Source organism: Lithobates pipiens, unplaced genomic scaffold, assembly GCF_037356315.1.
Source record: "Lithobates pipiens isolate NorthernLeopardFrog02 unplaced genomic scaffold, aLitPip1_a1.2 Scaffold_1, whole genome shotgun sequence".
In the NCBI taxonomy this organism is placed as follows: Eukaryota; Metazoa; Chordata; class Amphibia; order Anura; family Ranidae; genus Lithobates; species Lithobates pipiens.
Genome location: NW_027507685.1, coordinates 171,940,020 through 171,956,912, shown reverse-complemented (window position 1 = coordinate 171,956,912; position 16,893 = coordinate 171,940,020). Strand labels below are relative to the sequence as shown.

General features: G+C 48.6%; 1 long non-coding RNA gene across 1 annotated transcript; it reads left to right on the top strand.

Annotated features, from left to right (window-relative positions):
• Positions 1–7,387: 7,387 nt before the first annotated feature.
• On the top strand, positions 7,388–16,525 carry LOC143988509 (uncharacterized). The gene is made up of 2 exons (XR_013276877.1): positions 7,388–7,671; positions 15,676–16,525. It is a non-coding gene; the product is annotated as an uncharacterized LOC143988509 (long non-coding RNA).
• The last annotated feature ends 368 nt before the right edge of the window (positions 16,526–16,893 follow it).

Below are 16,893 nucleotides of genomic sequence, written 5' to 3'. Positions count from 1 at the left end.
ACATAAACTGAAGAAGCCCATAATAACCAATCAACTTTCAGACTAAGTATTATTTAATTATGGTTGCTTAGGGTTATTGTACTTTGCAAGCAGCAATTAAGATTATCCTTAGATCATATGATATGTCATGATATTACAACTCTGGATTGGGGTAAAATCCCCATCAGGGATTATAGCCTTGGGGATATTTTTGTGAACTCACATTCAGATGGTCGTAAGTTTGAATCCTCAGGTGGTTGCCTTTGTACATTTATTTATTATGTTGAACAAACTGCTGAAACCAATAGCAACCAATCCTCTTTTAATCCTCTTCATATCGGTTGCTACAGGCTACTACACTTTGCAGCTTGAATCTTGGTCGAATTTAGTATGTATAAGCACTGCTGTCATGCTTGAGCATCCAGGTCTGTCACACAGCATGGAGAGCGGTGAACACAGAATACGAGAGCCATGAGTTCGATTCCCAGAACAGGTGTCTACTTAGAGCTGTTTGGGGCACCAACCATGTGACAAGCAAGTGGATAACCTTGGCACTGTGTGAATGAAGCAAGGTAAGTCATGTAGCCTTGGTACCATGTGTAAATAAACCCTCAAAGATGCAAGGTCCAGCCATCAAGAGGATAAACTTGGAACCATGTGAATCATCCCTCAATGAAGTAAGTGACAAGTGGGTAACCTTGGCACCATGTGAATGAAACAAGCACCAACCATGTGAAAAGCAAGTGGGAACCTTGGAACCATCAATGAAGCAAGTGACACGTAAGTAACCTTGGCACCATGTGAAGCAACCCTCAATGAAGTGAGTGAAAAGTGGGTAACCTTTGCACCATGCAAATGAAAACCACAAGCAAGGAATAACTGTGCAACAAAGGATCCCTGTAATACTGTCCCCAGCTTTAGGGCCACAGGTTCACTCACACCCCACCGATGGTGGTCCGCACCACCAACTTAGTCAAGTACTGACTGCTTCATGGCAGTCTTTGCAATTTCAGCCACCAAAGTCTTGGTGCTACTTTAAGGAAGCATCTTTGCTCACATAGGAATCGAACCTACAACCCTCTGATTCAAACCTCAGGAACTTACAGACTGTGCCACTGAACCAGAAGACATAAGAAGTCGCTAGTGCACCTATATCATGGATCTAGACCAGTGGTTCTCAACCGGGGTTCTGCGGCAATCTGACTGTCAGTCAGGCAACTGACAAGAAGATCGCAGGGAAGTGGCTGGCATCCTATTGGCTGAAGCGCGCTGTTCCCTGCAGGCCCCTCCTCCCCTCTTTTCCTTCCTGAGTACATGACATCATCTGAGGTGGACACTGGACAGGATCGGAGGAGGAGGAGGGGCCCGTGGGGGAACAGCGTGCCACTGGAGAAGTTTAAAATGCGCTCTGAAGCCAGAAGAAGAAGAAGCAGCCGGTACTGTGCCCAGCTGCGTCTCCCCCTCCCCCCCCCACAATATGCCCAACAGTCTGCCCCATTTCATGTCCCCCACCCCATGTCATGTGCTCTGCCCCATGTCATGTGCCCTTTCCCATGTAATGTGCCCTGCCATGTGTCCAGCCCCATGTAATGTACCATGTAATGTGCCCTGCCCCATGTGATGTGCCCTGCCATGTGTCCAGCCCCATGTTATTTACCATGTAATGTGCCCTGCCATGTGTCCAGCCCCATGTTATGTGCCCTGCCATGTGTCCAGCCCCATGTAATGTGCCCTGCCATGTGTCCAGCCCCATGTAATGTACCATGTAATGTGCCCTGCCCCATGTGATGTGCCCTGCCCCATGTAATGTGCCCTGCCCCATGTAATGTGCCCTGCCCCATGTAATGTGCCCTGCCCCATGTAATGTGCCCTGCCCCATGTAATGTGCCCTGCCCCATGTAATGTGCCCTGCCCCATGTAATGTGCCCTGCCATGTGTCCAGCCCCATGTAATGTGCCCTGCCATGTGCCCTGCCCCATGTAATGTGCCCTGCCATGTGTCCAGCCCCATGTAATGTGCCCTGCCATGTGCCCTGCCCCATGTAATGTGCCCTGCCCCATGTAATGTGCCCTGCCCCATGTAATGTGCCCTGCCCCATGTAATGTGCCCTGCCATGTGTCCAGCCCCATGTAATGTACCATGTAATGTGCCCTGCCATGTGCCCTGCCCCATGTAATGTGCCCTGCCATGTGTCCAGCCCCATGTAATGTGCCCTGCCATGTGCCCTGCCCCATGTAATGTGCCCTGCCATGTGCCCTGCCCCATGTAATGTGCCCTGCCCCATGTAATGTGCCCTGCCCTGCCCCATGTAATGTGCCCTGCCCAATGTAATGTGCCCTGCCCCATGTAATGTGCCCTGCCATGTGTCCAGCCCCATGTAATGTACCATGTAATGTGCCCTGCCATGTGCCCTGCCCCATGTGATGTGCCCTGCCCCATGTGATGTGCCCTGCCCCATGTGATGTGCCCTGCCCCATGTAATGTGCCCTGCCCCATGTAATGTGCCCTGCCATGTGTCCAGCCCCATGTCCAGCCCCATGTAATGTACCATGTAATGTGCCCTGCCATGTGCCCCGCCCCATGTGATGTGCCCCGCCCCATGTGATGTGCCCCGCCCCATGTGATGTGCCCCGCCCCATGTAATGTGCCCTGCCATGTGTCCAGCCCCATGTAATGTGCCCTGCCATGTGCCCCGCCCCATGTAATGTGCCCCGCCCCATGTAATGTGCCCTGCCATGTGTCCAGCCCCGTGTCCAGCCCCATGTAATGTACCATGTAATGTGCCCTGCCATGTGCCCTGCCATGTGCCCTGCCCCATGTGATGTGCCCTGCCCCATGTGATGTGCCCTGCCCCATGTGATGTGCCCTGCCCCATGTAATGTGCCCTGCCATGTGCCCAGCCCCATGTAATGTGCCCTGCCATGTGCCCTGCCCCATGTGATGTGCCCTGCCCCATGTAATGTGCCCTGCCCCATGTAATGTGCCCTGCCCCATGTAATGTGCCCTGCCCCATGTAATGTGCCCTGCCCCATGTAATGTGCCCTGCCCCATGTAATGTGCCCTGCCCCATGTAATGTGCCCTGCCATGTGTCCAGCCCCATGTAATGTACCATGTAATGTGCCCTGCCATGTGCCCTGCCCCATGTAATGTGCCCTGCCCCATGTAATGTGCCCTGCCATGTGTCCAGCCCCATGTAATGTGCCCTGCCATGTGCCCTGCCCCATGTAATGTGCCCTGCCCCATGTAATGTGCCCTGCCCCATGTAATGTGCCCTGCCCCATGTAATGTGCCCTGCCATGTGTCCAGCCCCATGTAATGTGCCCTGCCATGTGTCCAGCCCCATGTAATGTACCATGTAATGTGCCCTGCCCCATGTGATGTGCCCTGCCCCATGTAATGTGCCCTGCCCCATGTAATGTGCCCTGCCCCATGTAATGTGCCCTGCCCCATGTAATGTGCCCTGCCCCATGTAATGTGCCCTGCCCCATGTAATGTGCCCTGCCATGTGTCCAGCCCCATGTAATGTACCATGTAATGTGCCCTGCCATGTGCCCTGCCCCATGTAATGTGCCCTGCCCCATGTAATGTGCCCTGCCATGTGTCCAGCCCCATGTAATGTGCCCTGCCATGTGCCCTGCCCCATGTAATGTGCCCTGCCCCATGTAATGTGCCCTGCCCCATGTAATGTGCCCTGCCCCATGTAATGTGCCCTGCCATGTGTCCAGCCCCATGTAATGTGCCCTGCCATGTGTCCAGCCCCATGTAATGTACCATGTAATGTGCCCTGCCCCATGTGATGTGCCCTGCCCCATGTAATGTGCCCTGCCCCATGTAATGTGCCCTGCCCCATGTAATGTGCCCTGCCCCATGTAATGTGCCCTGCCCCATGTAATGTGCCCTGCCCCATGTAATGTGCCCTGCCCCATGTAATGTGCCCTGCCCCATGTAATGTGCCCTGTTCCATGTAATGTGCCCTGCCATGTGCCCTGTCCCAAGTAATGTTTCCTGCCCCATGTAATTCCCATGTCATGTTTCCTGTCCCATGTAATGTGCCCTGCCCCATGTAATGTGCCCTGTCATGTGCCCTGCCCCATGTAATGTGCCATGTAATGTGTCCTGCCCCATGTAATGTGCCATGTCATGTGCCCTGTCATGTGCCCTGCCCCATGTAATGTGCCCTGTCATGTGCCCTGCCCCACGTAATGTGCCCTGTCATGTGCCCTGCCCCACGTAATGTGCCATGTCATGTGTCCTGCCCCACGTAATGTGCCATGTAATGTGTCCTGCCCCATGTAATGTGCCATGTAATGTGCCCTGTCCCATGTAATGTGCCCTGCCATATGCCCTGTCCCACGTAATGTGCCCTGCCATGTGCCCTGCCTCACGTAATGTGTCCTGTCCCATGTAATGTGCCCTGTCATGTGCCCTGCCCCATGTAATGTGCCCTGTCCCATGTAATGTACCCTGTCATGTGCCCTGCCCCATGTAACGTACCCTGCCATGTGCCCTGTCCCATGAAATGTGCTCTGCCCCATGTAAGGTCCTCTGGCATGTGTCCTGTCTCATGTAATGTTCCCTGTCCCATGTAATGTCCCCTGTCATGTGCCCTGCCCCATGTAATGTCCCCTGTAATGTGCTCTGAATGGATCAGCTCTGCAGGAAAAGAAAAGCAAAGTTTCAAATTAAATAGGTACATCTTAATATTTATGCTTTTATTTAATGCTATTTCTACAAATATTTTTTGTTAGCAACAGCTCACTGATCATACCAATGTTCCGTGAGCTGTAGATATGAACATTTCAGGGGTTCATCGAGATCTCAAACTTTTTGCTAGGGGTTCCTCCAAGGTAAAAAGGTTGAGAAACACTGATCTAGACTCTTTAAGCCAGTGAAACATAAAACTGTTACCACATCAGAGATTCGAAGCATGAAATCTAGGGCTTGCAGCCATGGGCGTCCGCAGCAGGGGGCAAGGGGGGTCAAGTGCCCCCCCCCTGGAATCCCCAAGGTGTTGCCACTGCCACCGCCGTCGCCATGCTGCATTATTATTTTTTTCTGAGTCCGCTCTCTCCTGTGTATCACAGCGCTGGATGGCTGTGTTCGGCGGCCGCTCTGTAACACAGTCCCGCCCCCCCAGACCATCTCGTGTGATAGTAGAGAGAATCAACGCTCCGCCTATCACATGAGCCGGTCTGGGGGGGGGGGCGGGACTGTATTACAGAGCGGCCGCCGAACACAGCCATCCAGCGCTGTGATACACAGGAGTAGATGTCCATCCGTGCTACAGTGCCTGGATAGGAGGATCGAGGGGGGGAGAGGGGCTGCAGTGCTCTCCTCCACCACCGCACTCTCCTGCCCCCCCCCTGCTCTTCTCTTCCACCACCGCACTCTCCTGACCCCCGTGCTCTCCTCCACCACCACACTCTCCTGACCCCCCCCCCCCAGTGCTCTCTACCACCACTGCACTCTCCTGCCCCCCCCCAGTGCTCTCCTCCACCACCGCACTCTCCTGCCCCCCCCAGTGCTCCTCTCCTCCACCACCGCACTCTCCTGCCCCCCCCGCTCTTCTCTTCCACCACCGCACTCTCCTGACCCCCCCCAGTGCTCTCCTCCACCACCGCACTCTCCTGCCCCTCCCAGTGCTCCTCTACTCCACCACCACACTCTCCTGCCCCCCGTGCTCTCCTCCACCACCACACTTTCCTGCCCCCCGTGCTCTCTTCCACCACCGCACTCTCCTGCCCCCCCCCCCAGTGCTCTCCTCCACCACTGCACTCTCCTGACCCCCCCAGTGCTCTCCTCCACCACTGCACTCTCCTGACCCCCCCAGGTGCTCTCCTCCACCACTGCACTCTCCTGCCCCCCCAGTGCTCTTCTCTTCCACCACCGCACTCTCCTGCCCCCCCCCCCCAGTGCTCTCCTCCACCACTGCACTCTCCTGACCCCCCCAGGTGCTCTCCTCCACCACTGCACTCTCCTGCCCCCCCCCAGTGCTCTCCTCCACCACCGCACTCTCCTGCCCCCCGTGCTCTCCTCCACCACCGCACTCTCCTGCCCCCCGTGCTCTCCTCCACCACCACACTCTCCTGCCCCCCCCCAGTGCTCTCTTCCACCACCACACTCTCCTGCCCCCCCAGTGCTCTCCTCCACCACCGCACTCTCCTGCCCCCCCCAGTGCTCTTCTCTTCCACCACCGCACTCTCCTGCCCCCCCAGTGCTCTCCTCCACCACTGCACTCTCCTGCCCCCCCCATGCTCTCCTCCACCACCGCACTCTCCTGCCCCCCCCAGTGCTCTCCTCCACCACCGCACTCTCCTGCCCCCCCAGTGCTCTCCTCCACCACTGCACTCTCCTGCCCCCCCATGCTCTCCTCCACCACCGCACTCTCCTGCCCCCCCAGTGCTCTCCTCCACCACCGCACTCTCCTGCCCCCCCCAGTGCTCTCCTCCACCACCGCACTCTCCTGCCCCCCATGCTCTCCTCCACCACTGTGCTCTCTTCCACCACCGCACTCTCCTGCCCCCCCCCAGTGCTCTTCTCTTCCACCACCGCACTCTCCTGCCCCCCCAGTGCTCTCCTCCACCACCGCACTCTCCTTCCCCCCCCAGTGGTCTCCTCTACCACCACACTCTCCTGCCACCCCCTCCAGTGCTCTCCTCCACCACCACACACTCCTGCCACCCCCTCCAGTGCTCTCCTCCACCACCACACTCTCCTGCCCCCCCCCCCCCCCAGTTTTCTCCTCCCCTGTTCTTGCTGCTCTCCAGCTCTCCCCATCCTTCTCTAGCCACCATCCCAGTGCTTCCCCCCCCAGTGCTCTCCGCCCCTGTTCCCCCCAGTGCTCTCCCTCCCCCGTGCCCTCCACTCCCCCCAGTGCTCTCCCCCAGTGCTCTCCTCTCTCCCCCTGTTCTTTCCCCTCCAGTGCTCTCCCCTCCCCCCAATGCTCCCCCCTGTTCTTCCCCCCCCAGTGCTCTTCAGCTCTCCCCATCACTCTCTAGCCCCCACCCCAGTGCTCTCCAGCCCTCCTTACTCCCCACCCCTGTTCTATCTGCCCCCCTGGTGCTCTCCAGCCCCCCCCTCCCAGTGCTCTCTACTCTCCGTGCTCTCCACCCCTGTTCTTTTTGGCTCCCCCTTAGCACCCTCCACTCCCCACCCCTGTACTCTCCTCTCCCCCTGCATTTTGCGCCCACCCATGTGCTCTCCACCCCCCATAGTGCTCTCCAGTCCCCCGTGCTTTCCACCCCTGTTCTTTCTGGCCCCCACTGGTGCTCTCAAGCTCCCCCCCATTGCTCTCCACTCACCCCTGCTCTTTGTGCCCCCCCAGTGCTCTTCACCACCCCACACTCTTAGCCCCCCCAGTGCTCTCAAGTTCCCCCCCCAAGCGCTCTCCGCTCCCCACCCCTGTGATCTCCACTCCCCCTCACTCTTTGCCCCCACCCATGTGTTCTCCAACCCCGCCAGTACTCTTTGCTCCCCCTTCTCTCCAACTCCCACTCAGTGCTCTCCACTTCCCCAGGACCAGAGGGCAGGCTGACTGTGGCCAGAAAATGAGGACGGCTGAAGGTGCAGGTGGCCAGGGACCACTCCATCTCACAGCAGACAGATCCTCTGGAAGGAGCACCGTCCCCATCCAAAACGAGAACAGACCCTGCCTGCTTCTGGCCGTCATGGATATCCTGCTGGCATGCAAGGTACTGTACCGAGCATAAACAACACACCTTCCCACAGACAGGGACTGCAGACTGGGACATGGGGCACAGGAGGGGCTGCAATGATGTGCACAGTGAGACTGCATTCACGGCACAGTAAAGCTGCATTTTATAGACACGGTGAGGCTGCATTTGGTGGGCACAGTGAGGCTGCATTTGGTGGGCACAGTGAGGCTGCATTTGGTGGGCACAGTGAGGCTGCATTTGGTGGGCACAGTGAGGCTGCATTTGGTGGGCACAGTGAGGCTGCATTTGGTGGGCACAGTGAGGCTGCATTTGGTGGGCACGGTGAGGCTGCATTTGGTGGGCACGGTGAGGCTGCATTTGGTGGGCACGGTGAGGCTGCATTTGATGGGCACTGGTGAGGCTGCATTTGATGGGCACTGGTGAGGCTGAATTTGATGGGCACTGGTGAGGCTGAATTTGATGGGCACTGGTGAGGCTGAATTTGATGGGCACTGGTGAGGCTGAATTTGATGGGCACTGGTGAGGCTGCATTGAGCTCTTGCATCAAGTCTGCAGTCTCTATCCATCTCCTGTAGCATGTCTGAAGTCTCTGAGGGAGTCTGGAGAGGAGTCAAAAGTGGGAGCACCGCCGGGATGGGGGTCATGGGAGATGTCAGACTTGTGTGGACTGTGGATAGGAGACTATAGGATAAAACCTCCAAGCTGGAGCCGACTGACTGAGCCCTGCACAGCGCACCTGAGAGGAGGTCAGTGAAAGCACCGCCAGGCCAGTCGGGGGTCACTGATGTAAGGGGGGAGTGAATACGATAATGTAAGGGGCACTGATATAAAGGGTTTCCTACTTATATTAGTAACCCACCCCCCTTACCTTAGAGTATTCTTTCTGCAGAAGGTGGTTCCCCCCCCCCCCCCCACGTTCTGAGTTTCTGGGGTCCCCCTTGATGATTGATCACTTACCACTATTAACTGGAATTTGAATATATATATATAAAAAGCCCTATGTGATTTCATATCTATATCTAATACTCTCTTCATCAAATGTGCTTTAAAATGCATGTTTTTTCCCTTTCATGAACAAGAAAATAATGACGTTATGCTGTTGGGCTGGTATAATAATGCTGTTGGGCTGGTATGAAATTTTTTCCAGGGCTGGTTTTTGAAAGCATGGGCGTCCGCAAGGTTACTCAGGTGGCTGCGTACCATGCCCATATAGCCTAGAGAATGTACATCTTTTTACATTGCAATACATCTGTTGTGGCCATATTTTTATCTTTATGAAAACAGTCTATACAGTGACAGTATGAGATCAAAATATGGCCACAACAGATGTATTGCAATGTAAAAAGATGTACATTCTCTAGGCTATATGGGCATGGAACACAGCGGTCAGAGTAACTTCCAATACAAAGTGAAGATGAATTATCTGGTATATAACACATATGTATTACCAGTGTAAAGATTTTCATGAGATTGTCGAAAAGGGGCGGAGCATGAGTGGCCTTGAAATGATGCCCCCCCTTGGAAAAAGTTCTGCGGACGCCCATGCTTGCAGCATTCAACGGCAGTACACCAATACCATGCACCACAAGCTCTAGAAAAATATAATGAAGATGACATGATGGATACAACTGAAAAACATTTACTAGCCCACAAAACACTTTACCGGTTACAAAAAATTTGAAAGTGAGTGACTAGGGAAAAAGAGAAGGCAAATTTATTAATCCATAATGGAGGTGGTATTGACAAAGCCCCAAATGATTCGCAATGGCGCAAAAGTGATATGGTCCAGAAATATTTAGACAGAATAGAGGTGGATAAAGCACCTGGACAAGATGGCATCCACCCATGAATCCTAAAAGAATTGAGCTCTGTCATTTCAAAGCCATTGTATCTCATTTTTAGGGACTCATTAACCACTTAAGCCCCGGACCATTTTGCTGGCCAAAGACCAGAACATTTGGACTCTATCGCCGCGGGCATACCCGCGATCGTCTCACGGGACGGCTGAATGGAGGAAATGCCGTGTAAACAGCATTTCTCCATTCTGCCTAGCAACTAGTGACGCTGATCTCTGCTCCATGTGATTGGAGCAGAGATCAGTGCTCACTAAATGAAAGCCTAGCCCCCCACAGTTAGTAACACACCCCTAGGAACACTTAACCCTTTCACTGCCAATGTCATTTACACAGGAATCACTGCATTTATATAGCAGTGATTACTGTATAAATGACAATGGTCCCAAAAATGTGTCAAAAATGTCCGATGTGTCTGCCTCAATGTCGCAATCACAATAAAAATCGCTGATCGCCGCCATTACTAGTAAAAAAAAAAAAAATAATAAAAAATGATTAATAAAAATGCCATAAAACTATCCCTATTTTGTAAACGCTATAACTTTTGCGTAAACCAATCAATCGCTTATTGCGATTTTTTTTACCAAAAATATGTAGAAGAATACGTATCGGCCTAAACTGAGGGAAAAAAAATTTTTTTATATATATTTTTGGGGGATATTTATTATAACAAAAAGTAAAAAATAATGCGTTTTCTTTCAAAATTGTCGCTCTATTTTTGTTTATAGCGCAAAAAATAAAAACCGCAGGGGTGATCAAATACCACCAAAAGAAAGCTTTATTTGTGGGAAAAAAGGACGTCAATTTTGTTTGGGAGCCAGGTCGCACGACCGCGCAATTGTCAGTTAAAGCGGCGCAGTGCCGAATCGCAAAAAGTGGTCTGGTCTTTGACCAGCAAAATAGTCCGGTCTGTAAGTGGTTAATGACAGGAATAGTACAACTGGATTGGTGTAGGGCCAATGTGGTGCCTATATTTAAAAAGGGAACAAAGTCCTTACCAAGTAACTATAGACCTGTCCGTTTAACTTCTATAGTTGGGAAGATACCAGAGAGTTTAATAAAAGATCACAGAGGAGTTCTTGCTGGAAAATTTTAAGCAAGACAGCATGAATTCATGAAAGACAAAAGTTGTCAAACAAACCTGATTTCTTTTTATGAGGAGGTAAGTAAAACCTTAGACAGAGGGGTGGCTGTGGACGTGGTATACTAGGATTTTGCAAAAGCATTTGACACAGTTCCCCACACATGGCTAATGTGTAATGTAAAGTCTACAGGCTTGGAAATATCAGTTTGTAAATGCATAGAAAACGGGCTAATTTACAAGCCAACCTCAATGCATTTAATTGGGCAACTATGTGGCAGATGAGGTTTAAAGTGGTTGTAAACCCTTACAAACCACTTTGACCTACAGGTAAGCCTAGATTAAGGCTTACCTGTAGGTCCAAGCAATATCTCCTAAACCTATATGGTTTAGGAGATATTTGCCCAAAAACGGGCACCGCTGTCTACGGCGCATGCGCCGTAGACAGCAGCGCGCAGGCGCACTGAACGCGGCAGTTCCAAGAATGGAGCTGCCGCATTTGTCGACTCCCGTGCGCATGCGCGGGAGTGACGTCATTGCGGCCAGCAAGATGGATGCGGCGGACTACAGGGGACAGCGGCGACTTCGCTGGCTCCTGTGTCAGGTAAGTGACACATAATGGACTACTATGCGATGCATAGTAGTCCATTATGCTTTACCTTTGCAGGGAAAAAAAGAGGAAGTAAACTCATCAGGGTTTACTTCCTCTTTAATGTTGATAAATGTAAAGTTATGAACTAGGGGCTAAGAATATGCATGCATTATACATACTAGGGGGAGTACAACTGGGAGGATTCGTAGTGGAAAAGGATCTGGGGGTTTTGGTAGAGCATACATTTAATAAAAGCATGCAATGCCAAGCTGCGGTTTGCAAAGCAAGCAAAGTCCCTTCTTGTATTAAGAGAGGTATGGACTCCAGAGTGAGAGATATTTTGCCCCTGTACAAATCATTAGTAAGACCTCATCTGGAATATGCAGTTCAGTTTTGGGCACCAGTTTTCAAAAATGATATGGGGGAACTGGAGAAAGTGCAGAGAAGGGAAACCAAACTGAGAAGAGGCATGGAGGAACTCAGCTATGAAGAAAGATCATTAGAGGAACTGAATTTATTCTCCCTTGAGAAGAGGAGAATAAGGGGGATATGATCAACATGTACAAATTTATAAGGGGTCCATATAGTGAACTTGATGTTGAGTTATTGACTATGCGGTCAACACAGAGGACAAGGGGGCACTTTTTACGTCTAGAGGAAAAGAGATTTCATCTCAAACTACGGAAAGGTTTCTTCACAGCAAGAGCTGTGAAAATGTGGAATAGACTCCCTCCAGCGGTGGTTCTGGCCAGCTCAGTAGATTGTTTTTAAGAAAGACCTGGATTCTTTCCTAAATGTACATAATGTAACTGCGAACTAACATTTATAGGTAAAGTTGATCCAGGGAAAATCTGATTGCCTCTCGGGGGTCAGGAAGGGATTTTTTCCCCTGCTGTAGCAAATTGGATCATGCTTTTCTAGGTATTTTCGCCTTCCTCTGGATCAACGGTGGGTATGATGAGAAGAAGTGAAAAGACATTTGGTGGCTTATGAAACACAAAACTGGGTTTTATGCCTACAGATTTTTTTTTATTACTACCGTATTTTCCGGCGTATAAGACGACATTTTACACTTAAAAAAACTGAGCAAAAAGGAGGGGGTCGTCTTATACGCCGGGTCAGCTGCTGGGATGCCTTCTAGATGTCCGGTAATACTGTATGTAGCTTCGGCTACATACAGTATATACCACTGAACCAATCCCAGTGAGCGATGTATTCAAATGAATACAGAGCCTGCTCGGATTGGAGTAGCAATCTCTGCCAATCCGAGCAGGCTACACACAGTAGCCTGCTCCGATTGGCTTTGAGAGTGAGGCGCGGGCTGATGATGTAACAGCCTCCGCCAATCCCAGCAGGCTTTGTATTCATTAATAGAATACATTGCTCGCCGTGATTGGCTCCAGCACCAGCAAGAAGGAAGAAGGAAATGGCTCCATCAAGAACGAAGAAGAGGGATATGAAGCGTCGGAAGCCTCGGAATGGGGGGGTCGTCTTAAACGGTGAGTACGGGCAAAACATTTTAACTGTGCAGGTTTTTAGGGGGTCGTCTTATATGCCGGGTCGTCTTATACGCCGGCAAATACGGTATTATTTATTTTGATTTATATCTACACACCAACACAGCAATAAAGTGCACAGTATACATTTTTCATCCCTTCAAAAATAACACTCCCATCCCCATCCCTATCCCCTCTGACCACATCCATCTCCAGTCTCGTTTTACATATTTTCACCTATTTCTCCTGGTTTAAGCTTGTTTTCTTCCACTTATAGCCTCCACATATCTCTTCATCTTCTTAAACACCTTCCAATCTTTACATCTGTTCACCACTCCCTCTATTTATTCCTCTTCACTATATCTCAGATATTCCAGATTGTGTATCCAATCGTTTAACATGCAAGCTTTAAGCTACAAGACAAGCACTGTACACATTGGGCTACATCAAGAGCACAATTTTCAACTCTGCAGACTTTTTTTTTTTTTGGGAGTTCAAAAATGCATTGCTCACTTCATTTTCTGCAAATCAATGCCGATTTAGAGATTTACTAAGCAGTAAAGCAAAAGGTAGGGCTTCCAAAATTAGAGGCCAGTAGTGGCTACCATATTTTCTTTTTTTTTTATCCTGGCAGGTATCTTTATAGGTACAGGATCAGCTGGAAAGCATTCACATGGACATTGGATGCAAAGCACGTCCAGAAGCTGAGTTTATTTTGGCCAACAACTCAAATTAGTTGCAATTTCTCCTTGGGCAGAAAGCTATTGGCCTAGCCCAGGCCAATACATGCATGTGACATTCAGATTAACAGAGAACTCTTCAGTGCCAGATGAACATATAGGCTTTCCAAGCTGACAGTCTGTGCTTTGCCAACTCTGAAAACTTGAGCAACTTGGGAGCCTCTGATCGCAGATTACACAATATGGAAATTTAAACTTTAGCACTGATTTGGAGAATGTACAGTTCCCACTCTAGAGACAGATGCAGACACTATATACTGAGCACAGGAACCCCATGAAGAACTTCAGATGGAAGAGTACATATAAGCGTCTTGAAGTTTGTACTTTTAGGTCCCTTTCTCTCAAACACAATTATCCAAGCGACAGCCTTGCTTTTAAAAAGCACTTTGTTAAAAAAAAAAAAAAAAAAAAACCTTTCGAAAGACCAAAAGAGCACATAGAATAGGAAAACCTTCAAACATGGCAAAAGAAGTTGCAAGAAATGTAATCATAAGATTCCATAATTATAAAGATAAAGAAGCGACCTGGGAGAAACTGAGAACATCAATAAAATATGAAGAAGCAGTGCTCCAGATATATGCAGATCTCGTTTCAGAAACTTTAATAAAAAGAAAATGTAAGCCTTTACTGGAGCAAATGAGATCATGTAAAATACAATATTTCTGAGGCTTTCCTGCGTGCCCAAAAGGACGGAATGGTCAGGGGTGGGTAGTGGGGTCCCACGAGCGTTTTTTCAGGGGGGGGGGCATCATTTTATTGACACCCACACTCAGCCCCTTTTCAGCAATGTCATGAAAGGGACGGGCTTAATCATTATCACATAAAGCTTAGGCAGGCAGGCAAAGGTTTGAGAAACCTGATGCAAAAGCTTAATAGAAGGATCAAGCTGCCATTGTCTGATTAGCAATTTCTAATCGTTTTTTTTGTTTACACTATTGAATGCACCAAATTATCCATACACACATGATCAAGGCACTACAAGTGAGTTATAAAAAGAAAACACATGTAGAAACTGCATTTGGTGTTAACAAAGGACAAATAAAATATATGATAAATGTATTTATTTTGGAATGTATTAACACACACACACACATATATATATATATATATATATATATATATATATATATATATATATATATATATTTGTTTGTTTAGAACTAAATAACTTATCATCCAAATTGGAAAATAAAACATATAAACTTTAATGGCAAATATCTGCACCCTTGATTAAATTTAGCAATCACATTTTTCAGAGTATTTTTTTTTGTACAATTTTTGTTCACTGGTTAGTGATCTCGAAAAAGAAACTGTAAACGTCTGTGGTCCTGTGCAAATTTATCAATGACTTTGTCAATCAACTGTTTGTTTTCAGCAATTTTTGCTCTATGTATGCTCATCATGCACAAACCAGATAAGCGGTCATCTGCCATTGTCGATCTCAGCCAGGTTTTCACCCTTCTCATTGTGCTGAAAGACCTTTCCACTGTACAAGTGGTCACTGGTAATGTGAGAGCAATGAGAATTGCTTGCTGGACTGACGGAAAAAAAATCTGTGTGGTTTAGCAAATCCAGAAATCCATTGTCAGCATTGGAGCATCACGGTTTATGTATCAATTTAAAATTGTATTTTTATAAAGATCATATTTGGCAGCCTAGTGAAGTTTGCACCACTGGTATATGCACATTGGTAATTAGGATTGCACTATTGGTTTATGCACCTAATAGTAGAGGCACATAGCACCTAACAAGTGAACAGGGTCTGTCACCTTTCATTATATAGGCATTGCCATTTACCCTCATACTTGCACTATTAAAACAAATGGCAGAAACAGCTAGAAGGGAAGTGTTCACCAACCCTGACCAGGTCTGTGCATGGTTTCCTGCTTATACAGGGTGGGGGCTTGAGCTTATGAAACGATTCCACAATTTCACATCCAGTGTGGATGGGATGTTCAATATAACCGTTGAAGCTACAAGGAAGATCCCACAGGAACAGCAGAAAATTAAGACCTTTCTATTAAAAGATGACCCATGATATATGTTGGAATCCAGGGGGGTTTTCTGTGAATTGGTAAAAATTGTTGTACCTGGATTAAGGGTACTAGTAACAAAGTTCAGGCCCATACGGATAAGGGTAGTGAAGGTTGGAATCCTTTTAAGGGTCTGGGAATCTTTGGGTTTTTTATTTTTGAGTGGGTCTTGGTTGAGAGAAGTAGGGAGTATATATACTCATATTTGTTTCTATTCCTTCTAGATGCCCTGATGAGGTGCTACTGTTGCCCGATTTGACAAGTGATCAGAGCCTGAGCAGATAACCCCATCTTCCTTGCTGAGATGCCCCCAAGCCCAACCCATGTACAAGACTCAGAGGATCCCAGATCTCTCATCTTTGTCCTCACTTAAATCATCCCTTCTGAAGAACAGTCTACAAATCAAGCTGTGTTTTCCTTTTTGTATGGACCGATTCATTTACAGGTATAAGAAGATCAAGATTCATCACAGGCCACATGGGAGCATATGACAAAGAGGGACTGTTGTGGACATTATTATTATTATTTTTTTTTTTTTTTTTTTTTTTTAAGATGTTCCCCAGTCAGTTTTGCTGTAATATGTTCATGCGAGCGTGTTTCCATATACAGATGTTGGTGGAAGACAATTGGCTGCGGATACCTTCCCGTGGAGATCGCATATCTGTTTGCGCTTTCAAGGATGTTCATTTATGCCTCATCAAGAGACTGGCCACTTCATGGCAACTGCATTAACGCTCCTAGTTAGCAGATCTGCGTACATGGGAACCATAGCATAACCATACAAAATTATGCCCCACTGAGCTTTGATAGAGTACGGCTTGTGTCATTGGTAGCAGAGGGAGCGTGCACACGGTCGTGGCCAGCCATGTAAGTAGTGTTCAAAATGTGAGACACTTGGTGCATGGCTCTTTACATGTCACTACTGTAATTCTTTGAATATGTACGTGTGGGATTGGTTCTTTTGAAAGAATACAAGTGTCTGGCTGATTCTGAAGCCACAACCTTCCTTTATCATGTTTACTGTATAAATAAAGCAGATCATTCTATTGCAGAATTCTGCTTAGCTCAATGTGATACCAGCGTCTGTTACTTGGACATATAGAAGCATGCTTTAAGCGCAAAGAAATGATTTGCTTATAGGAAAAGCTTAAAATTTACGGGACAAGATGATATATACATATATAGAATTGCATTATTGTTACAACATAATGGAATAAAAATAACTGGCATGATCATGACTGTAAACATGATGGTGGCATCAACGTAGTGTGATATTTCATGGATTACCTCCACTCATCAGGAGCAGAAGAGATGGATATTTTACAATTAAGTTGTACACATTAATAGTCACCATTTTATATTTTCCCATTAAACTTGGATATGGCATTTTCCCATACAATCTCACTTTCACATACTGCCCCTCGGTGATGGCATTGGGCCGC